Source organism: Nicotiana attenuata, unplaced genomic scaffold (genome assembly GCF_001879085.1).
Source record: "Nicotiana attenuata strain UT unplaced genomic scaffold, NIATTr2, whole genome shotgun sequence".
Classification (NCBI taxonomy): domain Eukaryota; kingdom Viridiplantae; phylum Streptophyta; class Magnoliopsida; order Solanales; family Solanaceae; genus Nicotiana; species Nicotiana attenuata.
In genome coordinates, this window is record NW_017670830.1 from 148683 (window position 1) to 163593 (window position 14911).

Consider the following 14911-nt stretch of genomic DNA (forward strand, 5'->3'; position numbering starts at 1 on the left):
AACTGCAAAGCCACCAAAAAACTCCAAGAACAGCGGCACCAGAAATGACTCCTCAAGCCGAGCAAGTACCAGAAAGATCAAGCAACAACGGGTCAGCAGCCGACCCCGCTATCATAAAGATGCTCGAGGACCTCACAAAGAGGATCGAGTCGGGCGAGAAGAAGATAGAAGCCAATGACAAGAAGGTGGAGACCTACAATTCTAGGGTCGATCAAATTCCGGGCGCACCCTGATCCTAAAGGGTGTAGACTCAAAGAAGTTCGTACAAAATGCTACTCTGAAACCCATCCCGAAGAAGTTCAGAATGCCCGATCTCCCGAAGTACAACGGAACCTCGGACCCCAACGAGTACGTCACCGCTTACACTTTTGCGGCGAAGGGCAACGACCAAAAGGATGACGAGATTGAGTGCGTCCTACTATAAAAGTTCGGAGAAACACTTTCGAAGGGGGCTATGATGTGGTACCACAACCGCGCCTCGAATTCAATAGACTCATTTGCCATGCTGGCAGATTCTTTCATAAAGGCACATGTCGGTGCCATCAAGGTGGCTACAAGGAAATCCGATGTCTTCAAAATCAAACAAAGAGAAAACGAGATGTTGCGGGAATTTGTGTCTCGCTTTCAAATGGAGCGAATGGAGTTACCACCGGTCTCCGACGACTGGGCGATACAGGCTTTAACTCAAGGATTGAACGAGCGAAGCTCGGTAGCTTCAAAGCAGCTGAAGCAGAACTTGGTTGAATATCCCATCGTGACCTGGTCGGATGTCCACAACCGATACCAATCCAAGATCGGGGTCGAGGACAACCAACTGGGAGCCCTCTCGGGGTCAGTATATCCTAGCAGGCTTCTAGAAAAGGAGCCAAAGCCAAACAAGGAAAGGTACCAACCATACACTGAAGATAGAAGAAACGCCCCAAGGCGTAACATACCCCGAAATGACCAAAGGTTAGATCGAGGTCAAAATCCTAGGGGACTCATAAGCAGAGCCGAATTTGACAGACACAGAGGACCAACGGAGGCACCCCGCTTGTCTGAATACAACTTCAACGTCGACATTTCGGACATTGTGTCTGCCATCGGTAAAATCAGAGACACCAGATGGCCAAGACCTATACAATCAGATACATCGCAACGGAACCATAATTTAGTGTGTGAATTCCATGGCACGCACGGTCATAAGATTGAAGACTGCAGACAGCTCCGAGAAGAAGTAGCCCGACTGATCAGGAAAGGGCATCTCCGAGAGTTCCTCAGCGACCAGGCCAAAAATCAATTCTGGGAAAGAGAGGCGAATAGGAAAAATGAAGCAGAAGAACAACAACATGTAATCCACATAATTGTTGGAGGAGTTGACATCCCACAAGAGCCAATTGTCAAATGAACAAAAATCCATCACCAGGGAAAAGCGAACTCGGGGTTACTAACCCGAGGACGCTCTCACGTTCAGCGACAAGGATATCGAGACCCTGTCTCAGCCTCATAACGATGCACTGGTAATCTCTTTTCTTGTAAATACATTTCAAATTAAACATGTACTTGTGGATCTAGGTAGCTCGGCCAACATTATCAGGTCGATAGTGGTGGAGCAACTCGGACTACTCGACCAGATCGTGCCGCCTCTCGAGTCCTCAACGGATTCAACATGGCGAGCGAGACAACGAAAAGGGAAGTCACCCTTCCGATTAGCATGGCCGGCGCAACCCAAAATGTCAAGTTTCATGTCATCGAGGGGGACATGAGGTACAACGCCTTGCTCGGAAGGCCATGGATACACTGTATGAGAGCAGTACCATCCACCCTCCATCAAATGATGAAGTTTCCGATAGAGGACGGAATAAAAACCGTCTACGGAGAACATCATGCAGCAAGAGAAATGTTCACGATGCACAATGTGGCACCGGCATCCACGCCCCCGACATCGAAGGAGCTAAAGGATAAGCAGACAGTGAGGTAGCGATCACAAAATACATTCTTAGCTACGCCCGATTAAACGAGCAAAGGACCGCACTGCGTCCCTGAAATGAACGATTAAAGCGTGTCTAGGCTCGAAGCACCATCAGCACTAAGGTATAAACATCTCCCTCTTTCATTTACATTTTACACTAACCTGTGTGAAGATATCCAATTGGAATGGTCGAAGCGATCTCCAGCTTGAAGACCTTAGGTTTCAAAGCACGCGTTGCACTCTTTTCCTCCGATCGGGTTTTACCCCAGAAAGGGTTTCACCAGCAAGGTTTTTAACGAGGCAACATCTATGTGCTACCTAAGGAAAACTCAACAAGTATTCAAGGCTTCTCTTCAATCAACCTCGAATACTGGGGGCATCCCCCTAGGAGGTCACCTCCTCGGAGAAGTCAAGATGTGCCAAAAAGGGTTTCGATAGGAAAATGATGTATCAGGCCAAACGGTCGAACGAACCGTGTCCGTATACAATAACTGAGCCCTTGATAGCGAAAACATGTATACTTGTGCCAAGTAATCAAGAAATATTGTTTCCACCAAAACGCTTAGCGCTTCGAAGAAATCCGCTATTTTTTCAAGAAACGGCTCCAGAGCCAGAAGTTTCCCAAACACTCGGGGATTGACGTCAAAAACTCGAGTCACATGACCTCCAGGACGAAAACTTCGAACTAGTAAGCCTTCAATGAGGCAACTCCAAATTTACATAAAACGGCTCCAGATCAAAGAAACTCTCAATATCTCGGGGAACGTCACCGACTGCCACCCCATCAACTTATCGAAAACCCGAGGCTATAAGACCCCATGAGGGCAACCTCGAGCTCGTAAGACCCTTATAAGGCAATACCAAAATCTGTAAGACCTCAAGCAAGGCATGAATTATGCTTGTACCAAGTAACCAAATCTGTACGACCTCAAGCAAGGCCTGAACTATACTTGTACCAAGTAACCAAAACTGTAAGACCTCAAGTAAGGCACGTAAAAAGTTATAAGACCTTACAAAAAGGCATTATCCCGATCTTAAAGTTAAGGCTATATATTCGAACTTGTAAGAACCCTAAAAAGGCATACCCTCGATATAGACGCCAAAAGTACTTCCCTCGGGGACTAAAAAGCTCCGGCCAAACACAATGACTATAGTCACAAGGCTGTACCAGCCAAACTAATGCGACTCGGGGATGCCCGACCGTCGCTATAAAATCACAGGCCTTCAATTACTTCAAAAAAACTTCAAAAAGAACCAATTAATCAGGCTACCCTCGGCATAAGCAAAAGAGCTTCGATCATATCAGCTCCAAACAATAGGCTTCGAAACGATTCAGCCATCGAGCGAAACCTCCCGAAGTGCTCATTTATCGCTACATAAACGGCTTACACTCGAGGCTCCTACCGAGCCGTCGAAGAGTCGGGAGAACACAAAAACATTAAAAAAGTCTTTAACGAGGGAAAATAGAGCCCACATTAGAGGTCGTACCAACCCAATGCGTAAGAGCCAATGCCGCCAGCCCATATTAGATGTCGTACTGACCCAATGCGTAAGAGCTAATGCCGCCAGCCCATATTAGAGGTCGTACCGACCCAATGCTTAAGAGCCTAAGGGTCGGCTTGAAATTCAAAAACTTGAGGGTCAATGAGCTCGAGTCGAAATCCGACTGGGAAACTGAGCCTGAAATAGTTAACTGAAAAATGCCTAAGGGCAAATACGTAAGAGCCACTGTCACCAACTTAATCTAAAGGTCGTACCAACCTAAATGCATAAGAGCCCTTGTCGCCAACTTAGATCAGAGGTCGTACCGACCAAATGCGCAAAAGCCCACGGGATAGACTAACGAGCCTCAGGGCCGAATTATATACCTAAGGGTCATTACTCAAAGTCCAGTTCACTTGGCCAATCATTGGCCAACATATAAAAGAAAGACATACGCAAGCAAACAAAGATTCTTGGAAGGAGAAAATCGAAAGTTTTCTTTACATATACGCACGTATGAAATGATGCAAGGCTACATTTACAAAGTTCTCTAAGAACACTGTACAAGGAATCAAAAAGGAAGAGCCTAGTCTAATTTCCCCTCGGGGACTGCAGCCCCATCGGCCTCTTCTCCATTATCTTCGGCATCAGATACGAAGAATTTGGCATCATATTCATCCGCCTTGGCCTGTGCTATCTCTTTCTAGAGATCGAAGCCCCTAGCGTGAATCTCTTTGAGGGTTTCCCTCCGAGATCTACACCGGGCATATTCATTATTCATTGCTTCTGCTCTCTCGATCAGAAGCTCCTCTCAGCTCAGCCCGAGCTTCGGCGGCGTCTTTTAAATAGACGACCACTTTCTTATCAGCCCTAGCCTGAATCCCTTCAGCTTTAGCCCGGGCGTCCATGACCTCGGCCATCATCTCTAAAAGGTCGGACTCGCGCTTCACAATCCTGCTTGTCTGAACCGAGTTTTTCCCACAGGCGTTCCGGAGATGTACCTCGAAGGCAGAAACCTTGGCCAAAGCGTTCTTTTTGGCCGCAATATGGGCATCTATCTGAGCTCTTAGCTCGTCACACTCATGTTTGGCCCGGCCAACCTCTTCCTAAAGGCGTTCCAGATCCTCTGTCTTGCTCTGCAACTGAAATATCAAAACATTAATCTCCGAGGATAGAAGAAGAAGCATGCATTCTCTCGGAGCGGAGGTTACCTATTTCTCAAGGTGGCTTTCGTAGTTCAGACTCCGATTCGCCTAGTACCGCAGGTATACCAACTCATCTCCCCTTTTATCACAAAGAAGCCTGAGGGATTTCTCCCCATCCAAGGCTCTCCTCAACATAGATTCACGGCGGAGCAGCTCGGACTTGAGCTTATCAAAGGCCTATGAAAAAGAAGCTTGATAAGAAAAAAAAAAAGTGCAAAACTGAAAAGCCAAAACAGTCGATCAAAACTCACTACAGAACTGAGCTTCTAAGCCTCCTCAAAGGTTGAGCGCACATCTACTGGCCTAGTCTCATGGACCCCTGTAGAACCACTCCCGATGGGAATATGATCACTCGTCACCCTGCCTGGCTTAGACGGCCCCTGGCCTCGAACATCCCTCGAAGTACCTTCGACAGGAGATGAAGACAATGATAGAACACCTGTATCCCTCAAAGTACCTTCGACAGGAACAGAAGGCGGCGGCAAAGGGGGAACTATCTTTTCGGGGCTGGAAGCCCCGGGTGCTGTAGGCTCGGCTGATACATCTTCTTTGAGCCTCCGGGCAGGGCTTGCCTCACTATGAGCACCTTCGTCCTTCGAAGGCCTTTTCCGTTTGTTATTATTCCTCGGCCCCGAAACTGATGATCATTCCTCCTCTCCGAGAGGGCATGATCTCATCTCAGGGAATTCTCTAATGCCCGCAGTAACAGAGTAAACACACGTAAAAGAAAATACCTTCCAAATGGAGTGAACCGCACAGTGTACCATGGCGTTTTGCCTCGCATATATCCTTCGACAGGCCTCACCACTTACGCCCATCATAGATCGCACGAGCTGCCAGCTTCAGGGTCCAATCCGCAACGTCTGGGACCTCGTATGACATCCACGAGATTGCTGTAAAAGAAAAAGGAAAACATCTTTATAGAGCCCGCCTCCACCATGAACAAATGATAAAAACGCAAGTGTACATCTTACGCGTAAATTCCATTTCTCAGGAAATGGCAGGAACTTCACAGGGATAATATCAACGGTCCTTACTCGGTCGAATCCATTCATCCACCCTCGGTCCTCATATTCTTCATCATCAACAACAAAGGGCCTAGTAGATCGGCATCACAAAGCTATAAGACCTCAGCAATGAAAGGGTCGGTACAATCTGATGAGACGGCTAAGGGTGAAGTCAAGCCCGGCTTCCTCCCGCAAAGAACCTCGTCATCAGCACTATCCTCTAGAACGGCGGGTGAACCTGTGCCAGGGTAGCCCGATATCTTAGACAGAAGTCAAGCACAACTCTATCGAGAGGGCCCAGCATGAAGGGGTACGTGTATACTTGTAAAAACCTAACTGTATGAGCCGTGATGTTCTCTTCCAGAGAAGGTACCTGTAGTACCACCTTTTCTCCCCATCAGCAATCTCTCCTCACTACCTCGAGGCGTTTCTCTCCTATTGATAAAGTGAACCTCGATGCATGATCCCAATGGTCCTCTACATGGGGAGGTCTCTCTAACGAAAGGTCCCCCCTCGAAACAAAGCATCTTGAGGCTGGCTCGCCAGACGCCAACGGTGTACCACCAACTGAGCGAAAAGAAGAGGCGGAACCTTCCTTTTCTTGGTAAATGGATTTGGGTGTAGCAGCCATGGCTATGATAAAACAAGAGAAGGAAAATGGAAACTCGGGCGAAAACTTTGAGTTAAAATGATGGAAAGACTGACACAAGGAAGAAGAACTCTATGAAAAGGGATAGCGGCTCAAAATAGCGGAATCTTCAAAAAGGGAGGAAGCAAACTCATATATAGAGCAAGCTGCGACTGTCCGCCTACTCTAGAGGCCAATTAATTCTTGCTAGGCCATTATCACTTTTGAGGAGATGTACCGGCAAGATCATCTCGATCATTTCATAACCGCATCGTACGATTAACATTGTCGTACAATATTCGTGGAATCACAAACTCCCGCATTAACCTAGCCTCGAGATGGTGCCCGATCTCGAGAATCTCTGTCAAAATGAAACTAGGCTTTAAGGAGCCATCAATATCACTCTAAGCCTCTAGATGGTGCCCAATCTCGAGGATCTCTGTCAAAACAAAAGATAAGCTCTAAGGAGCTATTCATATAAACCTAACCTCGAGGTGGTACCCTATCTCAAGGATTTTTACTATTACAAGTACGGGTCATTCACCCGATTCTTTGGCCCTCGAGCTACCTGAGCCCGAGCCAGTTTTCACTCGAGAATTACTATTAAAGCCTTAGGGCTGTTTTCGCCTTAAGATCAAGTTAACGCTCTCTCGGTTACTTTAGTCCGGGGGCCATCCGAGTCCAGGCATACACTTATCCAGGGTCTATCTATAACGCCTCAGGGCTATCTTCAGTCTAAGTTTAAATGAAGTTATTTAGGCCGCCCGAGCTCGAGCAAACTCTCACTCGAGGACTGTCTGTGAAAGTCTAAGGGCTATCTTTATTCTTAGATGTTCGAGCAAATTCTCCCCCGAGGACTATCAACGGGGCCTAAAAGGCTAAAATTCGTTTTAAAATTCGAACCCTCACTCTCGCTCAATTCAAAGTTGGAGGTCCCAACGGCCTAAGTTTGTATCAATTCAATCCGGGCTCAGTCCGAGGAACGGCAAAGGGTTCCAGGGAATATCGTATTAACCAATCGGGAACCGAGGGAATTCCTACGCCCAAGCCCGGTATTCGGACCGATTGGTAAATTCACATGCTCAGATTCTTTACAAACACAGGCAAAGGGAAATCCAGCATAACTCAAAGACAAATGGAAGAAACATTTTAGTATTAATAAACGGCGATTACAAAAGCCCACGAAGGGTCCTTACACAGGAACAAAGAAGCAAAAAATAACGGCTAAGGTCTAATCTACTCTCGGAGGTACATTCTCGGAAGCAATGTCTGTGTAACGACCCGACCGATCGTTTTGAGCTCTAGCGCGTCGTGCAGCAGTTTGAGGCCATGAGTAGCTCCACTTCAGGAATTATGACTTGTACGCATGGTCGAAATTGAATTTCGGGAAGTTCGGAGTTTATTTGGAAAGAGAATTCTCATTTCGGAAGCTTTAAGTTGAAAGAATTGACTAAGATTGGATTTTGAGTAAACGATCTCGGAATCGGGATTCGAAGGTTCCAGCAGGTTCGTATGATGATTTCAAATTTGGGCTTATGTCCGGATCGGGTTTTGGAAGACCCGGGAACATTTCGGCACCTATTGTGGAAGTTAGCATTTTTCGAAGAATTTCATAAGTTTGGGTTGAAGTTCATTTCAGTGTTATCAATGTCCGTTTGGGATTTCGAGTCTGGGAATAGCTCTGTATGGTGGTTCTGGTGTTGGGAGCGTGATCGGATGTGAATTCGGAGGTCCGTGGGTCATTTTGGAGTCATTTGGCTAAATATAGAAATTTGAAGGTTATTGAGGAGATTGACCGGAAGTGGACTTTTTGATATTGGAGTCGGATTTTGATTCCGGAAGTTGGAGTAGGTCCGTAATGTCGAATATGACTTGTGTGCAAAATTTGAGGTCAATCGGACGTCATTTGATAGGTTTCGGCATCAAATATAGAAGCTTGAAATTCTAAATTTCACTAAGCTTGGATTGGAGTGCGATTCATGGTTTTAGAGTTGTTTGATGTGATTTGAGGCCTCAAAAAGGTCCGTGTTATGTTATAGGACTGGTTGGTGTGATTGGACGGGGTCTCGGAGGCCTCGGGTGTGTTTCGGGGTGGTTTCGGATCATTTCGGGCGGTTTTGCAATAGCTGATGCTGGTATCTGGTGTTGTTCTTCGCGTTCGCGAAGAAGGATTTGGCTTCAGGGGCTTTGTTCTTTGCGTTTGCGAAGTGACCCTCGCGTTTGCGAAGAACGAAATCTCTGTTGCACAGATCTGACTTCGGAGGCTTATATCTCGCAATCTATAACGAATTTGGAGATGATCCGAAAATAAAAGTTGTAGCCCTTTGGATTTGTGTACAAAGAGTTATGGCTGGTACACTACAGGCTGTCCGGGAAGATGAAGAAGAAATTTGTGTTGCAGAGGGCTGACTTTGGTAGCTTATATCTTAAAAGCTATAAGGAATTGGGAAATTTCCAAAACATGAAAGTTGTAGATCTTGGTGTCTAGTTTTCAGGACATTAAATCATTTGTCATTTGAAGTTTATAAAAAAAATTTATGGCCATTATACTAGAGGCTTCCTGAGAAGAGTTTGAAAAATGAATTTTGGGAATTTTCTTCTACGCGAACGCGACGGGTGTCTCGCGAACACGAAGAGGAGTCGTTTGGGAAGTGTATAAGTGTAAGGAAATGGGTTTGGCGCATTTCATCTCATTTCCTCCATGGGAGCCGACCTAGGAGCGATTTTGGAGCTCCATTTTCATCATCCATGTCAAGGTAAGTGATTCCCACCTATTGCGAGTTAATTGCTTGGATTATATCTAGATTTTATCATGGGAAATTAGTGAAAATTGGGGTTTTGAAGAAAAACCTAGAAATTTGGTATTCTTGGAATTTGACCACGATTTGGGCAAGAAATTGGGAGTAAATTATATATTTGAGTTCGTGAGGTCATGGGTAGACTTTATTTTCGAAAAATTTCGGAATCCGGGCACGTGGGCCCGAGGGCATTTTGTCAACTTTTCGATCGGGGTTAGGAATTGTTATAAATTGGATTGTAATGAGTAATTGAGCATATATTAATAGATTTGCATAATTATTGGCTAGCCTTGGAGCATTTAGCATCGATTCGAGTCTTAGGAAGGGCGTGGAATGCCGGGTATGGATCTTCGGAGCGAGGTGAGTCTCCTTTCTAACATTGTAAGAGGGAATTGTCCCCATAGGTTAGTTAATTGGTTATGAGCTCCTATTTGCGGGGGCTACGTCCGCACGAGGTGACGAGAGTCCGTGCGTAGCTACTATTATGCTTAAGTCTGGGTAGTCTATGACCCAGAAGCATGCTTAATTGTAATAAATGCAATCTTGTTGACAAATTTAAAAATGCTTGAACATATTGAACGTGTAAATGAATTTCTAATAGACTAGATATCATTTCTTGACTTTTAAAAGAGAAACTTGCCTTTTTTTTCCCGAATAATTGCTCCTTGATGAATTATTGACTTGACTATTTGAATGTGTTTATCTAAAGTGGAACGGGCCGAACGCCTCGGTAGATTAAATAGAGGCATCTATGGTTCGTGCCATTCGACCCTCTGGCAGTGCACAGTTTAAATATTGTTGGATCGGGCCGTACGACCTCGGCATGAGTTGCGCATGCTTGTATTGCTTGCCTTGATATTTGTCGATACTGATATCTGCTCTCCCCAACTTGAGAAAATTGTTATTTAGTGGATTATGAATCCGTAGACTTTAATTAAAAAAGGACCCTTATCTGTTTGTGACTCATTCGAATTTACTGTCGTTATTAATAAATTCATGATTTATCGCATTAATAGTATTACTATTGGACCATTAGTAAGTATCGAAATTGCCATCTCGTCTCTACTTCTTAGAGATTAGGCGGGATACTTACTAAGTACACGTTGTTTTCGTACTCATGCTACACTTGCTGTGCATTTTGTTGCATAGGTGCAGGTACTTCTGGTGGCCTACTGGGCGTTGCAGTATGGGTGACACAGAGACTAGGTGAGCTATATTTCCTCGAGGCGACCTGCAGCTAGTATAGTCTCTCCCAGAATTTTATTTATTTTCTGTCCATTGTATTCCGTACAGTTGTTGTACTTAAATCGATTTCGTAGAAATTGCTCATGCACTTGTGACATCGGGTTCTAGGATGGTTATGAAGTATTTTGTATTAACTGTTTATCATTTAAATTTGATTTGAGACGATTATTTTTTTAATTGGTAAATTTGAAGGAAAATCCTAGATTTCAAAAGTATTAAAACGAGAATTTGATTAAGTACTTTGGTTGGCTTTCCTGACAGTGGTGTCCGGCGCCATCACAACCCTTAGTGGATTTTGGGTCGTGACAACATGATATCAGAGCACTAGGTTCCCTTAGGTCTCACGAGTCATGAGCAAGTCTAGTAGAGTTTTATGGATCGGTACGGAGACGTCTGTACTTATCTTCAAGAGGCTACATGGCTGTCAGGAGCACTCCCCTTCTTGATTCCTCATCGTGCGGTTTGATTCCTTTGAGTCTTATGCCTTTGTTTCCTTTTTACTCAATCTTATGCGTCGCAAAGCGCTTATTATAAATCGGGAATTGAGGAATTGAAATGGTACTGCAGATGTGGTGCGAGATGTTTCCTCCTGCGATTTGACTGGGCAGGGAAGGATAAGGAAGGGCATGTGGGAAGTGTCTTGTGGTGATTAAACTCCTAGAAGGCCAAGTGTAGGAAATAAGAGTCGAGTAGTTGCTTAAAGGAGTGAGTTTGACCAAAGTGGGAGAGTGGCAGAGTAGCACAGGGGTTCTGCGGTAGGATGATTACGTGCCTTGGGAGGAGTTTAGAGTGATTTGGGATTCATGGTGGATAGTGACTAGGTCTACGAGTTTAATTTGAAATATTGACTAGCATAACGGCGGGAGATTTGATATGACGGAAATGAGCTGCTTGATATGAAGAAGGATACAACATGACTTTGAATTGGAAGATATTGTCGCACATTTAGTTGATGTCCACGAGGAGTGAATGGACTTGTGCAGCTGGTGAATGAGCACAGGCTCATGTGGGTTATCTCCTATGAGAAGGTCAGCGGTCGCGTTGTTGGTGAAGCTCCTGCGAAGGATTTTACTGGCTATCCGGTAAGAGGTCTAATATGTGAATGTTGCTAGAGATTCAGAGTGTTCATGAAATGCTAACGGTAGGATTTTGAGGAATCTGGCGGTTTAATTGCGCAAGGTCATGTCATTAAGAGATAAAGAATCTTGGTAGGTTCCAAAGTTGTGTAACAGTGGCTTCAAGTTAAGTGGGAGAGTCCCACCGCCTACGGTTTGTTAGCTTCAAGGTTTCACATATTAATTTTGATGATAACAAACCAACATAATTATTAATCAAAGAACACTTACTTGTGGTGATCTTATTTCTGCACAGGTTTATTCATAAAAGAAGATGATGGTAAAGATCGAGACAAATACGGGAAAGAGAATATCATGTGAAGATATTATTTTCAGAGAGTTAATCTCCAAGCATCATAGAAGGAATAATATTTGAAAGTCAAGTTTCAAATATTGGATGGCTTACTACAATATTGGAAGAGAATCTATGAAAATTATGGAAGGAACGTTTTTCAAGGAAAGTTGCTAAAATTATGGAGAAGATCTATTATTCTATAGAAGAAAGATTTTACAAGGCCAAGGAAGAATATATTTTCTATGGAAAGAAAATATATTATGGTGTAGTAAAATATATATTATGGAAAGATATTATCAAGAAAGGAATATTTTCAATATAATGGGAGAAGAATATATTTTTATGGAATGAAAATATATTATGGGTATAGTATATTCTATATTATGAAAAGAGACATCATGTCAAGTACTACAAGGAATTGGCAAAATCTTGTATTTAATGAATGCTGCACAAAGAAGCCTATTTACTACGTATGAGATGGAAAGTACTGTTCTTATGGAAAGAAGCATGGGTTATGGAGTCAATCAAGAATTACTACAATCATGAAAAAGTAAATCATGGGATTTTGATTTAATCATCATGACTTATTGGAGGAAAATGAGGAATATGTTGAAGAAGAATCTTTAAGCAAAGAAACGTAACTATGCACTGGAGACTTGGAAGGCATAAGGTCCAAAGTTATGAAAAGGATTAAAGAAAGAAGGTGGAATTACTTACTACCTTTCCTTATTACAATCAACAGATCGTGCACTTAATTACTTATGCTTCAAAAGGAAAAGTCCATTCAGAATATAAGGAACAACACAATATATGGAATCGCATCCATATAAAGTGGTCAAATAGTCCATTACGTGAAAGGAGATATGGAAAACTTTTCCATTGAAGGAAGATATCAGGATGCATGACTCTCTTCATATAAGGAACAAATTTGTTAAAATCAAGGAATTCTCTTGTGCCATATAATCCGGTAGAAGACCAAGGAAAGAAATTCAACGGGCTTGAAAGACGACTCGACAATCGTCCAAATTCATACGGAGCTGTCAAAGAAGGACCAAATTCATAGTATATCTCAATGTTAGAAAGGGAAGATTCAGTCAGAGTTCAAAAGGAAAGAAAAGGCTGTCCAAATTCAAAGAGAATCCATTGATCCCATTACATAAGGAAAAATATATTCTGGCAGTAATATTTCTGAAGAAGGGACAAAGCCAACAATCAAGGAATCATCAGTAACGGCTAGTTCCAGGCAATATCTATAAATACCAGAATGCTCCAGTAAAGAAGCACGCAGCCTTCTATACAAATTGTCTATCCAACTACTAGTTCTTTATTCTACTCTTAACAAGCATTAATTCACATTAGTAGATTTACTGTGTACACAAAAGAGAGAAGAGAGACAGAAAAATATTGGAGAGGCAGTGTGTCCTAGAGGTTATGTCATTGTTCGTTTCTTTGGTGAGCGAGTGAAAACCAAAGAGTCGTTGTTGGTGAGCGAGTGAAAACCAACCATGTTAGCGTTGGTGGTGATCGCTGAAAATCACAAAGTCTGTACTCAACTCAATTTACGAAGAGCTCTAAAATATAACACTCTTGCAACCCAAGAGGACTGGATTAGGATACCACATTGGTTCCGAACCAGTATAAAATTCCTGGTGTCATTTACTTTATTGCTCTTATATTATATTCTGTTCCTTTACTGTTATTGTGATTAACACTTGTTTAAATCGAAAGGACTAACGGTTCTGTGCAGGCTGTCTCCGCATAAGTCGACTAGGTTGGAAGGGTAGTCGACTAGAAATTCAAAAAAAGCTACAATTCACCCCCCCTCTTGTACTTTCACGGTTGGATTGCCTGGTCGCCTATTTGTGAGATTTCTAGTTATTGGAAAATTGATGGGTTACTGCGACTAAGGAAAGAGAACATCAGTGGTAATTTGAGCAAAGGAATTGAAGAATGTGTTCTATAATTGGCATCATCGATTCATGTTCATGCTTTGGGAAGACTCAGGAATTATGCTTCGCGTAGAAGTGAGTTGCAAGGAAGGTGATTTGGCCGGGTGCTTCTTTGAGAGGGTGGTCATGTTCTAGCGGAGCCTTGCAGTTGATTATATTCGGGACCAAGTCAGAGAGGGTGACTCTCAATAATGGTCATAGTGGGTTCAAAGGTTAAGGTGTGGTGCCTAAGGGTTTTGAGTCCATAGTATGGTTGAGTATCGAGCTTTTGCAGTAGATTATGATAAGGAGCTTGGAGTGTTCTGTATTATCTTCGGTCTGTGATATAAATTGAGAGGAATGGGAGAAAATGACTTCGGATTCGTAGAGGAATTATCAGAATGGGTGTACCAGTTGAGGATGCGAATATGCGCATAAGGAGTGTATGAGATGGTTCGTGGGAATTGAGACAGCGTGGTCTCATAAAATAAGGTCACTCAAGATGAGTGCGGATTTGGGTTCGTGATATTTTGAATGGGGCTACTATTAGTCCTAAGTCAAGCCCAGAGTAAATTGGAAGAAGTAAAAAAAAATCAGTCAGCAATGGTTGAATTGGTATAATGGTGGCAACGATTAGTTCCTTCAGCGTGTTAAGTTATACACATGATGACAGTAATGCGTGCAAGGTTTGACGGTCGCCGTAATTGATTTTATTTTGAGGCTTTCGAGTATTATGGCCTATTATGTGCAGATGGATCCCGAAAGAGTTATGGTGGTTTAAACCACTACTTGAGGTTGGTATTTTCTGCGGTTATGAGAATTTAGGCACGGCTTGTAATGGTTCTCTTGAAATGAGTTAAGTAAAAGGCTTCTATATGATGAAGTCTTTACCCTATTAATGGTTCAGGAGTTATGATGAAATTCTTGTACTCTTGCGCATTGTCGTGATTAAGTGCCGTGAGTAGCGTGGGATTTGGAAATTGAGAATCAAGGTTGCGGTTCGGTGTTGACAAGGAGGTCATGGGCTCAAATGAGCAGGAAAAGAATTTAGATGTTTAGAGTAAGTTGGTATTATCTTCAGTGTCACCTGAGATCAGTGTCATGAGTAAGAGGTTTTGTTGTTTACTTGCGGATCCTTGATTCACTTTGCAGCATTTGCATGGCCGGTGGTATGGATGTGCAGACTTGTTACCTGGTGCAGAATGCCATGGGAGCATATCCCACGGAAAGATTGTATAAGTGTGACGGGTAGTCACT